The sequence below is a fragment of the Xenopus tropicalis genome, chromosome 2 (genome assembly GCF_000004195.4).
Source record: "Xenopus tropicalis strain Nigerian chromosome 2, UCB_Xtro_10.0, whole genome shotgun sequence".
NCBI lineage: Eukaryota > Metazoa > Chordata > Amphibia > Anura > Pipidae > Xenopus > Xenopus tropicalis.
In genome coordinates this window covers 87,221,071-87,241,160 of record NC_030678.2, presented here as the reverse complement: position 1 = coordinate 87,241,160, position 20,090 = coordinate 87,221,071, and the positions used below count along the sequence as shown (strand labels likewise).

The 20,090-nt window shown below is 40.6% G+C and overlaps 1 protein-coding gene across 4 annotated transcripts in view; it reads right to left on the bottom strand.

Annotated features, from left to right (window-relative positions):
* The window catches only part of adgrb2 (adhesion G protein-coupled receptor B2), a 268,265-nt gene extending 264,123 nt beyond the window's left edge, over window positions 1-4,142 (bottom strand). For all 4 annotated transcript variants that reach the window (XM_004919220.2, XM_002938488.3, XM_004919222.2 and 1 more), the window contains exon 1: window positions 3,426-4,142. The gene's annotated coding sequence lies outside the window, so the exon portion shown is untranslated. The remainder of the gene's footprint in view (window positions 1-3,425) is intronic.
* Window positions 4,143-20,090: the final 15,948 nt, after the last annotated feature.

Genomic DNA, 20,090 nt, shown 5'->3' with positions numbered 1-20,090 from the left:
ATGCTAAGAACTCCCTCCCCCCTCCCTTAGGGATGTGTAATCTGAGCTATAACGGCTAGAGCAGGGGTCCTCAAACTTTTTAAACAGGGGGCCAGTTCATGGTCCCTCAGACTGTTGGGGGGCCGGGCTATAGTCCTCAAACTACGCTCCCCCCCCCCCAGCGCTCCCCATTGCACCCTCAAAATATGGCCACTCCAGCTCCATCCTGCATCTTCAAACTACGGCCCACTAGTGTGTCCTCACACTCCCTGCTACGTCCTCCCGCTCCACCGCTCCCCGCTGTGTCCTCCCTCTCCCTGCTCACCGCTGTGTACTCCCACTCCCTGCTCCACCATTTCCTGCTTTGTCCTCCCACTCCCCACTGTGTCTTCCCTCTCCCTGCTCCCCTGATCCCCGCTGTGTCCTCCCGCTCCCCGCTGTGTCCTCCTGCTACCTGCTGCACCGCTCCCTGCTGCATCCTCCCGCTCCCTGCTGTGTCCTCGCATCATGTCACCGTGATGAGGCAGACAGGCAGTAGCCAGGGGTAAGGATCCCTGGGCTAGAGCTATACAGCAGGAAGCTATGAAGACCAAGCTAAAATGGCAGCAGCTCTCTTAAGCAAACATAGAAAGCTTCTAGGGCTCTTTACTCAAGTATGATAAAGCTTCCTGCAGAATAAATATAGTGTTCTAGGCGGCACTAATGTGGCAAATCTATTACAGTATCTTACAGTAAAATGCCAAAATGACTTTTCTTCTCCTTTAAATGTAGCATAGAATTGGCCATTCTATAACATACTATAAGGTAACTTAAAGGTGAACCACCCCTTTAAAAAAAAAAAAAAATTTAAAAATCCTGAAATCTTGAAAAGTTTCAATACCTAATTCACTCAGTTTAACTTTACTTCTAGCATATGTGTTCCACTTAATAGTAACATTTGAGAAAAATACTTTCACGGCTGACTGGCCCATTAAAGCTTTTTTGGGGGGGGGAACCCAATGGTACAAAATATGTATAAAGGTATGGGATCAGAAACCTGTTATCCAGAAAGCTCTGAATTACGGGAAGGCCATCTTCCATAGACTACATTTTAATCAAATAATTCACATTTTAAAAAATAATAAAATAGTACCTTGAACTTGATCCTAACTAAGGACTTAAGGTATGAAGATCCAAATTATGAAAATCTCCCATATGCAGAAAACCCCTGGTCCCAAGCATTCTGAATTATAGGCCCCCTACCTATACTTTACTTATGGGAAAAATATGATTAACAGAAAATTAACAAATAATAGATGATTAACCATATTTTAAAAATTGTATATCTACCTTTACAATGCAAGGTATACATTTAAAAGAACACTGGGTGATGTTTATTGTTTGTTTGATTCCTTTTAAAAATATTCTTTCAGTGGAATAGTATCCTCATACTAATAGAATAATTTTACAGAAATGTACTTGTTTTTCTTGTTGAACATCATTCTTGTTGCACATGTTTTTCTCTAGTGACAACTAAACCACTTGCCCCCTTTGTCATATCATTAGTTGTAAAGTGTTTTTTTAATCAGGGAAATGGTTGATATCCCTTTTCTCTTTGATGTTGTGTTCACTTAATGATAGCTGCATAATCAATCTAATTAGAGGTATGACTTCCTGTAAACAAACTGTACTCCAAGGGAAACATAAATGGTGATGTTACTTCTGATGTTTTTCACCAATGGTGACATGGGCATAACCCACCTACAGCCTAGGAGGATACCATGGCAATCCTGCAATACCTGCAATCTAGAAACATACATGCACCATCAAGGGAAGTAATATGTCACCCAAATTGAAAACTAAGCTCATGCAAGTTTAACTAGTTCTTAGTATACCAAAGGTAGGTATGGCTTCCACCTTAGTGAGCAGATGCAAAGAAAAACTTTGCTTAGATACTATATAAGGGTTGTACCCAAAGAAGCACAGACAAAACATGGCAGATCAGACTAAAAATTGCATACGTATGACTGATCACAACTGATTTTAGTGGAGTTAGCACACAGTTAATCTGCCTAAAAACACTCTCTATTGATGCCGTTTGCTATTGCTTTTATTTTCTGCAGTCTTGGGCCATTTTAGAAAAACCCTGCACTAACATTACATGGTTGAGTTTCCCCATGCCAAAAAAGAAAATTCATGCATCACCAGCTAATTACCCTTCTGTGACCTTATCCTAATGGTTCATTCCGCACTGTAACCAAAACGACTATCTTTTGTCTGCACCAATTTTCTGAAAGTTTCTTTAGCAAAACAACATCCAAAATAGCTGGCTTTCTCTGCCACAAAATTTTACTTATGATGGTTGAAAGACATAGGAGAAATAAAAGAATCCTTTAATTAGCTGTGTGCTGGGGGGGGGGGGGGGCTACAGCATCTTACAAGAAGCTCAGATAGGGAAAGGTCTCAACCACTGGTTCATGCTAAGCTACAGGAGTCAGACTGGAGTGAGGCAAATGGCACCCAGGTCCATTCCCAGAATTTTCATGCCACAGAACTGATCGTTCTCGTAAGGAGGGCAGAGATCAAATGAAAACAAAAACAGCATCGCCCCATTCTTGTCTGCATCTAGTGAAATGTTCCTAGAAGTAGACAAGTAGCTGAAGAAGAGACAGTAGGATTAGAGACAAAACATGCAGACAAGGGGAGACTGTAATTTATCTAGAGAAATAAAATGTAGATATCAATCTCTGCAGTCCTAGGAACAGATAGACATGTTCAGCGCCTGCATCAGACACACAGGACCAAACAGTTAGAAAAATGAATTACAGACTGGATAGAGTTCCTTGCATCAGGGATGTGCACAGAAAGCCAAGTGTTATCTGTTAGATTTTCCAGCTGAGAGATAAAAAAAAAAAGAGGAGATGGAAAATCTGCATTCGCCTCAAATTGAGAAGAGATTTAGTAAGAGGGACAGTGAGGAGAAAGGCATGCTGGAAATGTGAGGCAGCACAACATGAAGTTCACCATTAGCAGGGAGCATGAGAAGGCAGAACAAGCCCTTAGTGACCGAGGAGACAGAGAAACAACTGAGCCCATGATAACATGTCACACTGCTCCAGACATTGCCTTTATCGCCCTTACCAATATACATTAATATAATAAGCACCCACACTACTGTATTCAGTAGTACACACGCCAAACAACGACCAGATACATCTCTCAGTATCCAACATGAAGCCCCAGTGGCACGCAGTGTGCTATTATATTGGGCAGGGTGACAGGAATAGCAGCCCAAAATGTTTCCCATAGGGATCAAAGGAACAAGAGCCCTGTTGCTCAGGCTACCGGCGGTGGCTCCTTCAGATACACTGCAGCGTGCCCTGACCCTAGCCATTCGGCATGCACCATCTCCCGGGGCTGGCACAGCACAAATGTTTCCCCAGACACAGGCTGGCAGGACGTCTCACCTGGTCGCGCTGTTAGCAGGACTTTATGAGGTGGGAGGCTGTATTCTGCCGCCTGGGATGTCCCATGATCTGGAGTGGCTCCCTCTCCTCTCCCGGTACAAGGTTCCTTCGCGTCTCAGTGTAAGTTTATTCCTGGGGAATCCGGCAGCATCGGGTGTGTGCGCTCGGCGTGTCGCTAGCTGTTTGTATGTGGGGCTTGTGCATAGAAGGTGACTGCATGTGTGCAGGTAGCTCCTGTGGCTTTGGATTAGCGCTGTCTCCCGTACGGTATCTACTGGCTCATCCTGTGGTGGTGAATGTGCGTGGCTATGGGAATGCACATGTATGGGCATAGGATTTGGAGATGCCTCTGTGATCCCGAAATGTATGGATTAGATGTGTTGTGTGAATATTGCATGAGCCTTATTCCCAGTGCCCGGTTGCGATGCTGGGAGCCTATGCCAGTACGCGTGTCAATGCCCGGTGCTTAGTGGCAAAGTGCCATCCCCTCTGCTGTATTGCTTCAGCTCCCGTGTATCCGCTGGCGGGCAGGAAGAGGCCCGGGGTGCCAAGCACTGTGTGATTATCCCTTCTTCTTTTTCTATACGAGCTCAGTCTATCGTCTCCTCCATCTCTCAGCTCTGCTCTCTCTCCTCCCTCCCCTCCTTCGCTCTCTCTCTCTCTCTCTTTGCCTCCACTCGGTCCCTCCTTCCTCTCTGGATCTCTCCCTCACTCCTCCATCTCCCTGGGTTTTTCTCCCCACGCTTCTTCTCCCTTTCAGTCTGTCTCACCTGTTTTTTCCTTGTTCACTCCTCCTGTTTCTCCAAGCCTCCCCACCTAAATATCTCTTTCACTCTTTATTTACTTATATTCTCCAATACACCTCTCTGCTCAGGGCCACATCACAACTGAGCCCCTTATCCCTGTCACCCTGAGATGATAATTTGCAACCCAGCACAGTAAGTTACAGGGGAGGGATAAAATGAATGACCTACAGGTACAAAGGACCCAGAGGGTCAAGTGGGATTCACTTGGTGGACCTCTCCCTCTGTCTGTCTTTGTTAGCTCTTATACTTTCTCAGGCTTTGCACCCTGCAAATGCTCTACAGCCATTTTCAAGATGAAGTCTTGTCATCATCAGCTACAGCAGAGATGTTAAAACAGAAGCCCCTTTATCTGTAGTTGAACTATAACTTTCACTATTCACAGGCTTGCTGACTTCCTGTTGCAAGTATTGGAAGCCTGCAGACAGTATCCTTTGTTGAACTGCAACATCCAGAATTCCTGCATTGGCAGCAGCTGGAGGGCTAAAGATGTTTATTTCTGCTACTTTCTCAGTCAGTAGTGAGGAGGTTAGCATCAATATGAAAGGAGAGATGTGTGGACGCTCTGATCAAATGTTTATTTTCTTTCCTTTTTATAAAATTACATTGTAACCTGTCAACAATAAATAGATGTAATGCTTATATGCATATCATTTGCAAACTGGTTCATTCTGGTTTGACATTTGGATAAATCTGACTAATTCACCAAATTCAGGCTCAGTCACTGCTTCACCAGTTCCCTGCTGCTATTTTCAAAGGGGATGTAAACCTTCCATAAAACTAACTCTTTTGCACCCCCTAGCTCTCCAATACAGGCATCCTAAACCTAATTACAGATGCAAGAGGATTCACTGTAAAGAAACATTCTTACTAGTGCTTACATCAGTCATTTTGTTGTTATCCATTAATTCTTAATGTCATTTATGCTTGTCAGTATTACTTCAAATGGGTGAATATCTTAATGCTTAGGTGTCCAGGACAGCAGTGTGGCACAGTGTTTAGCACTGCTGGGGTCCTAGAGTTGCATTTCAGCCAGGAAACTTATCTGCCAGGAGTGTGTATGTACTACCAGTACTTGTCTCCGGAATTTGAGATCACTATATCAATAAATGATAATTATAATAGGAAAACATTTTTTCATTCACTTGGGGCCAATTATATGAAAGCACACAAAGGGGGTCAAGTATAAACAAAGCAGAAACAATACTTATTCTACTTGTTCTTGCATCAGTTGTGGCACTGGAAAAGTTTTATCATGCAGTTTTACTTTAAGGATCTATCTTAACTGTTGGACTGTAAAGGTGACCATACATAGTAAGATTCACTTCTTTGGTTAGGTTGCCAAACAAGCAAATCTTTCCCCAGATATGCCCACCTTGGCTGGGCAATATTGTGCTAATGCAAGCGCTTGGCCCTAGGGCCACATGATTGAATTACAATGTAGGGGATATGAAAAGTTGGAGCTGATGTAGTCCTTGATCCAACAGAAAAATCAACCCTGCCGGATTTATATCTGGCCAATTTTCGGGCAGATATTGGTCAGGGAGGCCTGTTAGAGGGCCCATACATGCACAGATAAGATGTCCAATATGTGGCCATAAACTGTAAGATCTTCTCACTGGTCGCCAAACGAGCGAATCTTCTCCCGATATCCACACCCTAGGGCCAAACGACTGAACGACCGGCGGGCATAGGCACCCTTGGACCGAGAACAGTATCAACCATCCAATGCCTTTCCCAATTCGACGGAAAATCAAACCTGAACGATTGAAATATGGTCAATTTTAGGCCAAATCTCGGTCTGGTAGGTGCATGAGGGGTGCTCATACACAGGCAGATGAGCTACTGAATCGGTCTGAAGGACCTGAACCAGCAGCTGAGGTGGCATCAGGTGATTGGATTAGACTACCATTTAACCTGGAAATGTAGAGACTGCATGGCTTGGTACTTTGCAACTTTAGTGCCAGTGAGTTAATTCTCTGTTGTTGGCAGCTAAATAGTTAATAGCATCATAAACATCTACTTCAGTGGTGCTAGGCTTTTATGTTGTCTCTCTATTGACTTCACTTTCTCCTGTACAGGTAAACTTTTTGAATGCATATTATTTGTAAGTTCCAGTAAATGCTACTGACCAAACAAGGCCACAGACCTGGCTAAGTAGACCCGAACACATCTATTTTCTGGCTGTGTGGCAATGTATCTGCATTCCTAGTGCCAGCTTAAATTACAGTACCCACCTACAATGCTGCAATAATCACTATTTTAATGTGGCATTTATAATGCAGAAACCATTAATTATCAATATAAGGCATAAAAAATGTCTGCTGTGGGTGATGGACACTATAAACAACATTTCAAGGAAAGGGTAATTAACTACACATACCATACTATCAGGGTGCAGCTTTTATTTTGTCTCTGAATCACAAAGAAAATCTCACTGTTCTCAATGCAGGAGGTTAACTGTCTAAGTAGACCCTGTATTTTAGAGCAAGCACAATGGGTAAGTATGGTGTGTTTTCCTTCCTGCTGCCAGAGTTTGTAGAATTTAATATTAAACATGTATGAGCTGGTTTCACAGGGCAAATGGCAAGTTTGCTGTGCTCTAGAATTGTTTGGCTTTTTTAGTGATGTACATGGGCCAGGCGTCTTTATTCTGAACTCTCGCTGAGATTTATTTAGGGTTATTATTTTGCTACAGGCCGTGGAAGCCACAGCTAGCTGGTAGTACTTCATATATTGAAACAAATTCATGCAGCGTCAGGTTTTACATTTGTTTATGATCTGCTGCTCCTACAGGAGAATTCTGCAAAAAAAAGAAAACGGCAGTCTCTCCAGTGACAGGTGACAACGTCACATTAGCAAGATGAATAATGTGTCACATTTGTTTCCCAAACTGTTACACTGACATGACATTTTGCTGCATTAGGGTAACAATGTTATCTCAGCTATGGGATCCTGCGGGGGTCATGCCTCATTATGTTTCTTAGATGTAAATAAGTAGTCTTTGAGCTGTGGCACAAATTAAATAGTGCAGCTGAAATATCTGGGCAGGTATGGTTCTGCAGAGGTGATGAGTTCAGTTGTTTTATATATCCACCACAAAATTCTTTTTATCCTTGTGTATTCAGAGATGGGTATTCGTTGTGATTTTTAGAGCTTCTGGAATAGGTGTTTAGATTGTAAGCACTGAAGGCCAGGAACTTGATGTGACTGAAAATGTTTCTATAGGCAGAATGTAAAATAACAATGTCATATTAAGCTTCAAGTCTGCATCACAGTATGATGCATCGGCATGAAACTATGGCTGGTGTCACATAACATTAACTTTACCTTATATTTTCACCTACCTGCTGTATCTGCCATGCCATTCTCTGCTTTTGCACGTGCAGAAAAGGGTGCATAGAACCATTGAATCTCCTTTTACCTATCTCTAAAAGTTTTTAGTTTAAAGGGCATGTGAACCCCACACACAAAAATTTAATCAGTGAACAAACTTATTGAAATCTTTCAATACCTCCCACACTGGCTGCCCAGAGGTTAATAGTAAGGTTGCAACATCCCCTTAAAGGAGAATGCAAGTCAAAATTTAAAACATACTGCCCAATAGTGCTCCTATTATTTAGTAAAAACGCCACACTTTTGGCTCACCTAATCAAATATTTACTCAGTCACACTTACTTTACATTTTCTAGAACAGGCAGCCATCTCTAAAAAGGTATTCTCCCTTCCTTTCCCTCCTTGCTTCATACTGCACATGTGTTTCATACCCTCCCCCCCCTCCCCTCTGCCAGATCCGCTTCTGATTGGCTGGTGGGCATGTGTAGCTCACAACAGGAGACAGGATCAAGTTACACACATGCTCAGAGAATAGGAAGGCTGCCGCTGGCACCTACAGGAAGGGAAGAGAGATTTCAGTGATGTCACTGTAGTCTTCACACTGCTGTAGGCTGCCAGCACCATATCTCAGAGAAGCAAGCAGGGATCTGGGAATTTAGATATGCAGTAAGTACTTAAAAAGAATGCCTTTAGACTTTAATTTATATTAACCTTTCATTGTCCTTTAATCACTTAGATTTCCTTCTCTGCCTGTAACCCACTCGCCCCCCCCTCGGGAATTTGCTTTAAATTTCTGGCTTGCCACACATGCTCAGTTGTTCTAAGCTCAGATTACTAAACACGCCCTCCAGTTTAGCAGCCAGGGAAGAGATGGCATTGCTGGTTCCCATAGAAACTCAGCTCTAGCTGTCTGCTTCAGTTTTTTCTCCCAACTAACTTTCCTGATCTCAGCTCAAACAAAGCAGAACTTGTATTTGATTATGTATCAGAGGAAAAACAGCCACCAGGTAAAAGCTGCTATTTGCTTTAGGAAAATGTGCTGGCAAACGGAGGGGATATATGCAGTACAAATAATGCCATTTGGGTGGGGGAGACATGCACAACTGATATACATTGTAGGCAAATGTAGGTTTTACATGACCTTTATGATCCTTTGGTGTTAGCAGTGAGCACAAAGAAGTATTGAATATTGCATGCTTCACCTAGTTACAATCAATGCAACGTGACTCTCCTGATTTGCGTATATGCTAAGAGGGGTGGAGCTTCATCACTGACATATGAACTGACACTGAACTTTGTGTGAACCTTTTACAACTCCCATCACATTTGCTGATTTGAAATCTGCTTTTATACCAACAAACCCTTAGAAGTCTGAATGTCACATTGCAATCCCAGCTGCATCCCATGGCATTTTTGGTATGCTTTTGTGCATCACATTTTTGATCTTCTGGCTTAGGAGATACTGTTTCGCATGACTTTATACAACTTTGTAAATCTATACACGTGAAACTCGTTGTTTTGCACCCAAAAATACAGTGCCTTCAAGTAGTTTTTTTTATATAAATGTTCTTTTCCTTTAAAACATTATTACATACCCCAGTCCTTTTTATATGTAAAAATCTATTTACAAAAATCTATTTCCACTATGGTTTCCATAAAGGTTTTGTTGCAAAGCTTAGCTCTTCCCTTCTTAAAGGAGAAGGAAAGGTAAAAACTAAGTAAGCTTTATCAGAAAGGTCTATGTAAATACAGCCATAAGCACTCACAGAAACACTGCACTGAGTTCTCTATCAAAAGAAACACAGGATTTCTTTTTTTCTTACTTCTTTTTTGTAAACATGTTCTTTGGTATCAGAGCTCCTCTCCTTTAGGGCTCCATCAGGTTTAGGGCACAAGTCTGCAGCTCTCTCCCTTCTCCTGCTCCCCCTCCCATAAGAATTCATAAGAATTCACTCCCTCTCCCAAAAGAATGTGTGATCTAAGCTACCAACGGCTAGAGCTACAGCACAGAAGCTACTGAGACCAAGCTAAAATGGCAACTGCTATCTTAAACAAAGGGAGGGAGCTTCTGGGGCTGTTTACTCAGGTATGGTAAAGCTTTCTGCAAAATAAATATAGCTTTTTAGCTTGCACTAATATGGCTAATCTATTGGCAATAAAATACCAATATTCCTTTCCCTCTCCTTTAACTTCCAGCTTTTAAGGATGAATCAATAAGCAAAAAAATAGGTGCATTAGCACACTTAAAGGAACAGTAACACTAAAAAATAAAAATGTTTTAAAATAATTAAAATATAATGTACTGTTGCCCTGCACTGGTAAAAGTTGCGTGTTTGATTAGAAAGACTACTATAGTTAATAGAAATAGCTGCTGTGTAGCCATGGGGGCAGCCATTTAAATTGAAAGAAGGAGAAAAGGCACAGGTTACATAAGAAGATACCAGATAAACTGTGTAGAATACAATGGGAATCTATGCTACTTATCTGTTATCTGCTTAGTAACCTGTGCCTTTTTTCAAATTAAATGGCTTCCCCCATGGCTACACAGCAGGGTATTTATATAACTGCAGTAGTGTTTATGAAGAAAACACACAACTTATACCAGTGCAGAGCAATAGTATATACTATATTAATTATTTTTATACACTTTCATTTTTTGGTGTTACTGTTCCTTTAACACTGCAGCTTCCAACATTGGCAGACTTGGATTTTTAGAAAGGCCACAAAAACCTAGATGTCAGATTTTGGGGGTGGGGTAGAAAATTGCAGAAGGTTCATCCAATAGTTAAAGCGGACATAAAGGATAAATGAAAAAAACCTTCTCATCGTTTAGGCAATTATAAATAATATATGGTGCTGGTTTTACTTTCCACTAGAGGGCTGTGTCTGCATGACGTATAGTACCAACTTAACTTAGTTTGATTGACTTTTTCCTAGTTTGGTCATTTTTGTGCTGGTTTCACTTTGGCCTAATAATTAATACCATCTGTAAAAATGGCATCTTTATTGCAGCTCCCTATAGATCCTTTCAAGTCCCTGTCTGTGTTTCAAATGAGGGGCAGGCATGTCGTAATGGTCCCTGCCAGAAGCACAGTAGGAGAGGGATAGCCAATCACAGCTCTGGAGTCATATAAGCAAAGACAGGTTTTAGCTTCCTATCAGGTCATCCTAGATGCTGATTGGTTCCTATCCTACAGTGCAGTGTACTGAGTACCGCCAGCCCCCCTGCACAGCCTGGGAAAAGGAGGCAGCAGCAAGTGGAACAGATGGGTGGGACTAATGGATTGTTTTGGAGAAATTTTTAATAAATCAGCCAGAAACACTACCTTTTAAAGCACATTCCTTCTGTATTTAGAAGAGTACAATGCATTGGCAATATTGGTTTTTTACAATATGTCCCCTTTAAAATAACAAATTGATTGTAATGTTCTCCTGTGCTTCATTTTAAATTCTAATTATTCTATGGTTCCACATCCTTCTTTTTGTGTTGTCTGTTGACCCATTTTCTTAAACCCTATCTCCCATATATGTATATATATTTTAAATAATATATGTTCCCTAAAATGCATTGAAAAATGTGAGATAAAATGTATTTAACGATCATTCTCTATCACAAATATCACAAATTAGATAAAATGTGAATACGAACTGGTCCAGTGAATCTGGTGCAGTACTTTTAATGACCTCCACGCAAAAAGACACCGTATTCTATAATATGCTCCTCTTTTCAGGGCTCCCAATGCTTTGCATAGCTATAGCAGAACACTTTACTGTGCTTGCACTTTTAATCTGATGTTTTCATAGGAATACTTACACCAGATGATTAATAGATTCTGTTATTGTGTATGTAGCAGGCACAGCTAATTTATCCATGTTAAAGCTTCAGTTTTACTCATGTTTTTTTGTTCTACTTGCATCAAGTATGGAATAGACTCAGTGTGACATATGGACAACACTAGACTATTGGCAGATTTGTAACCAATTCATTCATTTGCTTGCAACAGCATTGCTCAAGTTACCTATGTTGTACAGCAGTTAGGAATAAGGTTTACATAAATTCAGCAATTAAAAATATTTGTGAGCATAGGGTTGGTAGAATTAACTTTTTTATGGCAGTAGTTTATTTATATGCTCCTCAGTGATTAACACAGCATATACAGGTATATATATATATTATTATGTTGGGTTGAAAAGCCCAACATACTGTTCTTCGACTTTAGCTTATTCTTCCGCTTCTTCTTCTTCTTATTCTTAGCTCCCCCTATTTTCTAACCGCTACTCCTTCTACAGTTTTAGGGGTACAATACCCAAACTCTCCACACTTCTTTGCCTTATAGCGGAGCAGGTTGCTTGTGCTTTTCTAAGCGATCCTGCCCCCGTCTTTTTGTGGCGCCGCTCTGAACACCCCAATTTTCCCATTGACTTTGACAGGGAAGATTTTCAAACTGCTGCCACACTTACAGCTTTGAAGCTACACCCCCCAAACTTGAATTACATAATCATGGGGTCACCCCGAATGAAGCAGCAACATTTGTTGGATGACCCCAAAGTGGGAGGGGCCAACAACAGCCAATCAAATTTTAATCATTGACTTTAATGGGGAAATTGAAACTGCTGCCAATCTTACAGCTTTGAGGCTTCACTCCCCAAACTTGAATCACATAGTCATGGGGTCAGCCTGAATGAAAATAGGATGATTTTAGGATGCCCAAAAGTGGGCGGAGCTGTGGACAGCCAATCAGATTTTACCTATTGATTTGGCGGAAATTCAACCTGCTGCCATTCTCACAGTAATAACGTCGGGGTCCCCAAACTTTTTACATTTGGTCACTAGGGGACTGCAGTTTAAATTTTGAAAAGTGGGCGGAGCCACCAACAGCCAATCAAATTTCACCTATTGATTTTTATTGGTTTGATGCCAGATTTTCCAAACTTTGCACAGTCAGTCACTGGGTGACTACGCATTCAGGTTTTTTTTTTGTTTTTTTTTAAACCCACAAAGTGGGAGGGGCCAACAGCAGCCAATCATATTGTACCAATTGACTTTTATCGGGAAATTGAAACTGCTGCCAAACTTACAGCTTTGAGGCTACACTCCCCAAACTTGAATCACACCGTCATGGGCTCAGCCTGAATGAAAATATGATGATTGTTGGATGCCCAAAAGTGGGCGGAGATGTGAACAGCCAATCAGATTTTACCTATTGACTTGACAGAAATCCAACCTGCTGCCATTCTCACAGTAATAACACCAGGGTCCCCAGACTTTGCAGGGTTAGGCACCAGGTAACTGTGGTTCAAGGTAAGAAAAAGTGGGCGGAGCCACCAACAGCCAATCAGAGTTTACCTTTTGACTTTCAATGGGGAAATTCAATCTGCTGCCATTCTCATAGAATTAACACCAGGGTCCCCAAACTTTTCACAGTTGGTCACTAGGGGACTGCAATTTTAGTTTTGAAAAGTGGGCGGAGCCACCAACAACCAATCAGATTTCACCTATTGATTTGTATTGGTTTGTTGCCAGGCTTCTCAAACTTTGCATAGTCAGACACTGGGTGACTACGCATTTAAGATTTTTTATTTTTTTTTTTGTAAGTGGGTGGAGCCACCAACAGCCAATCAGATTTTACCTATTGACTCTAAATGGGGAAATTCAACCTGCTGCCATTCTGACAGTATTAACACCAGGGTCCCCAAACTTTTCACAGTTGGTTACTAGAGGACTACAGTTTTAGTTTTGAAAAAGTGGGCGGGGCCACCAACAGCCAATCAGATTTCACCTATTGAATTTTATTGGTTTGATGCCAGAGTTCGCAAACTTTGCACAGTCAGTCCTTGCGTGACTTTGTACTCAAGGTTAGAAAAAGTGGGCAGGGCCGCCAAAAGCCAATCACACTTCTTTCATTGTTTTCAGTGGGAAAATTTTAACTGCTGCCATTCTCACATGTTTAATGTCAGGGTCCCCAAACTTTGCACAGTTTGTCACTAGGTGACTATGTTCCAAGTTTAGAAAAGTGGGTGGGGCCAACAACAACCAATTAGATTTCACCTATAGACTTCATATGTTTAAATTTAAACTGCGGCCATTCTTTAAATATTAATACTAAGGTCTCCAAACTTTGCAGAGCTAGTCACCTGGTAACTGCAGTTCAAAGTTAGAAAAAGTGGGTGGAGCCAACAACAGCCAATCAGATTTTACCTATTGATTTTCAATGGGAAATTCAACCTGCTGCCATTCTCACAGTATTAACACCAGGGTCACTAGGGAACTGCATTTTTAGGTTTTAAAAAAAAAAGTGGGTGGAGCCACCAACAGCCAATCAGACTTCACCTATTGAATTTTTTTGGTTTATATTTAAAATGTTGCTTTGCTCACACTATTTATGTCAGGGTTCCCAAACAAGTGGGAGGAGCCACCAACAGCCAATCCATTTCCACCCATTAGATTTCCTTTGTTTATAGTTAAACTGATGCCATTATTTAAATATTAATTCCAGGGTTGTTAAAGTTTCCAGAGTTAGTCACTGGGTATTTTCCATTCAAAGTTAGAAAAAAGTGGGTGGAGCCACCAACAGCCACTAACATTTCACCTATTTACTTTCAATGGTGAAGTGTAAAATACTGTCAGCCTCACAATGAATGCCTGAGTCCCCAAAATTTGCAATGTTGGTCACTGGGGGACTGCAGTTCAAAAATAGGAAAAGTAGGTTGGGCCACTAAATGCTGTCATTCTCAAACTATTTATGCCAGGGTGCCCACTGTTTGTCACTGGGTGACTTTGACTCAAGGCTAGAAAAAGTGGGCGGAACCACCAATCACAATTCACCTATTGACTTTTATTGGTGTAATTGCTGCCGTTCTTTAACTATTAATCCTAGGGTCCCTAAACTTCGCAGAGTTAGTCACTGGGTAACTGCAGTTCCAGGTTAGAAAAAGGAGGTGGAGCCACCAACCGCCAATCAGATGTCGTTGACTTTCAGTGGGGAAATTTAAGTTGCTGCCATGCAGACACTATTAAAACCAGGGTCCCCAAACTTTGCACAGTGGTTTTTACTGTATAACTGTGGTCCATGGTCAGAGAAAGTGGGCAGAGCCCATTCAGTGACTTCATGTTTTTCAACCCAACATTTCTAGTTTTTTCAACCAAACTTTCTAGTTTAATGCCTGTTCTCTTTTGTCGCTTGAAAACAAAAAAAAATCCTTTTTTTAAGGGCTATTCAAACCCTTAACATTAGTGACATTAGCTTAATTCCATTAACAAACACTAGGTTCTGTTCTTTGACCTGAGTTGCTCCAACTCCAACAGTGTTTAAAATTTTAAACATCTTCATTACTGTTTGTATGATGCAACCCACAAAACTTGATAACGTAATGTATATTATTATTTACAGCCAAAAAGAGAATTCGAGGACACGTCTAAAAAAAAGATTAAAAAAAATCTGACTGCAGTTTATTTGAATGCAATCAGTGTTGCCCTGCAACATTAGAATTATTAGAAGTGTCCCTGAAATTTCAAGTGATCTGGTCACCCCACACTTTGGTAAGTGGTTTGTGAGTTTTCCTCCTGTACTATTGCCCAGTGTTGTGTGCCCATGCTTCTTTTGGAGTGGGTCATATTGTTGTGGCCCCATCAGCTTTACCCATACTGACACATACATTATATCTATTTATATGGTATATTATTTTTCTCTTTACAGCACACATACGTTTGAGAGGAATTAAAAAATGTTTTTGTTTTTTTACTGGTGTATCACATTCAGTGTATTAAGCCCAGTCTCATTGTCTACTTCATATAATGTTTAGGCTCCGATTCTTGGAATGATTGTTTTTAAGGAGAACTAAACACTTACCATTACACAGCCCTGCTCCAACCCCCTCCAATGCCCCCTCCCCAAGCTCCCTATCGCAACAACTATTCTGTTAATAGAAGCCATTTTTGACCACTCCCCTTTTTTAAACCGCACCCACCTTAAGAGCTTAAGAGCTTTTAAGACCATGCCCACATTAATGGTGGTAGCCCAGCAAAAGCAAAAACCCAAATGCTTGGTGCTCACTGCAGGAATATCAACCATCATTCATATGTGAAAGAATTATATTATGTCATATTAAGACACACCCTTAAATCCATATGCCTCCTCCTCTCCTGCTAACAAACTCCCAGAAAAAAAACACTGCCAGGTTCACCTCCCACAGGCAGCATAGGGCATGCAGAGTATGGCACACACAGGCAGAATAGGACATGCAGAGTATGGCACACACGGGCAGTACTCTGCCTGCCCTATGCTGCCTGTGTGTGCCATACTCTGCATGTCCAGTTCATCTCAGTACTTATACCATTTAAAGCTTACTCAAAGGTAAGCCATCAAAGCAGCCAGACAGGTGGGGGGCCACACAAAGGGGGGTCGGACCGCGGGGCTCCAGTTGGACAGCACTGTGTTAGACCATCGGCACAGATTGTTGTAGGACCCGACATGATCGCCCACGTGTCTGCTCTTAGTGTTTCCCCTTACAGTCCCCCTGAGCCCACCCATGTACTTCCTGAGACTTAAACTGCATCATCCTGGGACCCTCAGTGCTGCCAACCAAGGACCCTTCTGCACATAAACGGTAAGTGACCTTTTTTTTACCCATTTACCCACACATACATGCATGTACACACACAATACACCTTTTACTAACTGTAGTTTTTTAATGGTTTTCTGAATATTTTTTTTCCTTTTGCACTTATATACACACATTGTGTGAATGTTTTAGAAGTGTACACACATACATACACACACATTCTGTTTTTTTTGCTTTTTTTTCCTTTAAGTTCTTTATTTTATCAGTTTGTTTTTTGGGTTTCCCCTAAAAACTATTTATCAATAGTTGTGAAATCAGTTATTTTGTTTTTATCATTGATTTGCCTAATTGTATTGTTGCTTGTTACGTTTCTTTAGAATAGCTTTTCTGTATAGTTAGGGGCACATAATATTCATGGGGCTATTTTTGCAGAAACTGATTTGGCAGGTGAGAGAAAAAACACACCACTATTTTCTTTGGGGGCCTGTATTTACCTTAAACTTTGGTATATCTATGCATATTGGGCATCAAACTGTTCATTAGACATGTCATTAAAGCCGCTAAATGTACGAAAGCATTACTGTTTGGTAGTTTGGGATTGAAAGAAATATTTACCCATTTTGGATTCCTAAAAATGTGTACTTTCTAAAGAATATATGATTTCCAGAAGTCACCTTACTTTTTTGAAATTTTTACCACACATAAAACTGGCCGTGTGCTTATGAATTAGATGAATGTAAGCCATAACATTATTTTGCACTTATTGGGTCTCTAAGTGCCACGTACTTTGACAAACCTATGCAAATTGGGCATCAAACTGTTCAGAGGACTCCTGGAGTTCATATTTAGGATGTTTTATCTTGGTGCCAATTATATACTCCTGTACTACATTAACAGCCCTAACATGTTTTATGCTTACCCAACACTTAATCATAGGCTCTAATTTGGAGAGTTCATTATATTCTGGAATCACCAGAATCTGCTCTAGAAATGTATAGTTTTCTGGGATAAACATTCTGTTAGTGGAATTTTTGACCTTGAAATCTAAAGTATGCAGCTTTCTGAAGCAGTGCTTTGGAAATTTGGTAGTGTATTGTGGGGAGTTATTGACCTATACAAGTGAGACATCTCCATAAAACTATATATATTTGGTATTGGTGCATTCAGGAGACGCGACTTTCTAAATTTTCGTGCATAAAATAATTAATGTTTCTGTATAAAAACAAATACGTTTAGGCAAGCATTGCAACTTGATAATTTGAAATCAAAAGACATCAGAATATGTTCTTTCGAAAATTGTATAGTTCTCTAGGGTAAACCTATTGTAAGTGGAATATTTGACATTGAAATCTAAAGTATGCAGGTTTCAGGAACAGTGCTTTGGAAATTTGGTAAGTATTTATGTTTCTGATATAGGTGTTCATACTATGGAAAATATATATTTTTTCTTTTTTTTTGACATTTAGAAACCAACATCTTCTTATAAAAGTGGAATTACACAAAAATTCTAGCATTTTTGAAAGCTTAGGTTGTCCTGAAAAAAAATATATATCGTTTTCCTGGGTAAACTAAAAGTCCCCCAAGAAAAGGCCCCTAAAGTGAAAGACCGTAAAATATTTTTCAACTTTAGCAATAAAAGTACCAGAAACAACAAATCAGCTGGCAGTGAAAGGGATAATTATATATTTATTAGAATCAGGTACAGGGTATTATTACAGATAAAAATAAAATAATTGTTTAAATTTTGAATTGTTTGCCAATAATGGAGACTAATGGAGCTACCTTCCTGTAAATTGCAACTTTCTGGATAACAGGTTTCCAGATAATGGATCCCATACCTGTACATGCTGCAGGAAGGGAGCATGGAGGGGGAACAGTGGAGAAGCAGGGCCGGAACTAGGGGTAGGCAGAAGAGGCAGCTGCCTAGGGCACAATGATTAGGGGGGGCAATGATTAGGGGGCGCCAGGCAGAAGCCTCTGCTGCCTACCACTAGTTCCCCTACTTTGCCATTGCCCCCGTCGCTAATGACAAGCGGCGGGGGCAATGACCCACGGCATTGCACCCCCCCCCGAACTGCGCATGCGCGCCAACGGAGGGGGCGAGGTGGCCGACCGGGTTGCCTAGGGCGCCCGGACAGCTTGGCCCGCCCCTGTGGAGAAGGGTGGAAGGCGGCTGAAAATAAGCTAGATATTAGTTCTCCTTTAATTGGGAGTTAACTTTTAGTATGATGTAGAGAATTATATTCTGAAACAGTTTGCAGTTGGTTTTCATTTTTATTATTTGTAGTTTTTTAATTATTTAAATTTTTGCTTAACAGCTTTCAAATTTCGAGTTGAGCAGCTATCTGGTTGCTAGGGTCCAAATTACCTTAGCAACCAATGAGTTGTTTAGTATAGACTGGTATAGAGAACCTGAATAGTAACAAAAAAGTAACAAAAACAATAAATCTGCAGCCTCACTGAACAATAGATTTCTGGCTACTGTGGTCAGTGTCCCCCATTTGAAAGCTGCATGGAGTTATGGTGTTAGAAGAAAAACAAAACAAATAAATAAATAATAAAGACCAAATGAAAAGTTGCTTCAAATTTGTTGTTAATATACTTATATAATTAACATTAACTTAAAAGTGAACTACCCCTTTAAACTAAAACACCTTATAAGCCCAGTATCAAATAAAGTATAGATCCTATAAATGTTTTGCCATAGTCAACATACAAAATGAAACAAGTGGACTTTTGTGGATTTTGTTTCATAACTGTAGGAGCCGAAAGGATTTTGTGTGCTGCTGTAGCACTTGCTACATTTTTAAATGTATTTTTTCATCCCCCGTTAACTTAATGTCAGTACAGACTGTATTTGTTTTCTACCATGTCTGAAAAAATCATGTAATTGTTTAGAACATCACTTGCTATAAATACCAAAAATTTCAATTTAATGTTTTCATGAATATACAAAATTCATCCATTCTATATTTAGAAAGAAACATTGTGTGCTCTTACTTGGATTCAGTATAACATAGAGGTTGACATAAGGGGTCATGATGCAAAGTGCAAAAAACATAGTACCAGCATGGTGTACCATGCATAATGCAAAAGTACTTTTGTACCCTATTTTGCACATCAGTAATACAGCAGTTCTTCCCTGATTACAATGCTGCCTGTATTTATCAGCACTGTTTTTGTGAGGGGTGGATGGGGGTGACAATTAGGCACCACCTTAAGCAGCTCAGACCAGACTAATGACTTCTACAAAAAGGGTAGAATTATAACTCTAGCTGCTATTCAGAGAATTTGGGGACCCCACCCCAGAGACGCTTGATGTTACAACCAGTTACATCACTTTCTACACAAATTTTGAGGCATACCACCAACAAACCACCCAACCGTATGGGAAATAATGTTAGAATCCCAGAAACTACCCAAAAGACCCCTTTCCTATACATACAAACTTATGCTGACAAGCCACACTAAAATCCAGCAAAGTTACTTCTATGCATGGGAAAAGGAACTCAATATTACCATCCCCACAAAACATAGAGAAAAAATATTAATAAACATCCACAAATCAACTAGAGCATCTAGAATACATGAAATGCTCTACAAAATAACTACCAGGTGGTATTACGTCCCCGAGAAGCTAAACAAACTCTTCCCAAATACCAGCAATCAATGTTGGAGATGCGGCTCTGCGGTGGGGTCCTTCAAACACATTTGGTTCACGTGTCCAGTTATGACAAAATTCTGGAGTAAAGTATGCAAAATATCTAGCAAGATAACCAATAGCAATATTCACCCCTCCAACCTCCCTTTACTCCTTTTCCATTACGATATTCATAGCAATTTAACTATAAAGGATAAATTGACGCTCCATCTCCTACAAGCAGCAAAAGCCTTGATTCCCAAAAAGTGGAAATCAATGAACCCCTCCACAGTAAATGAATGGGTCACCCTGGTAGAAGAAACC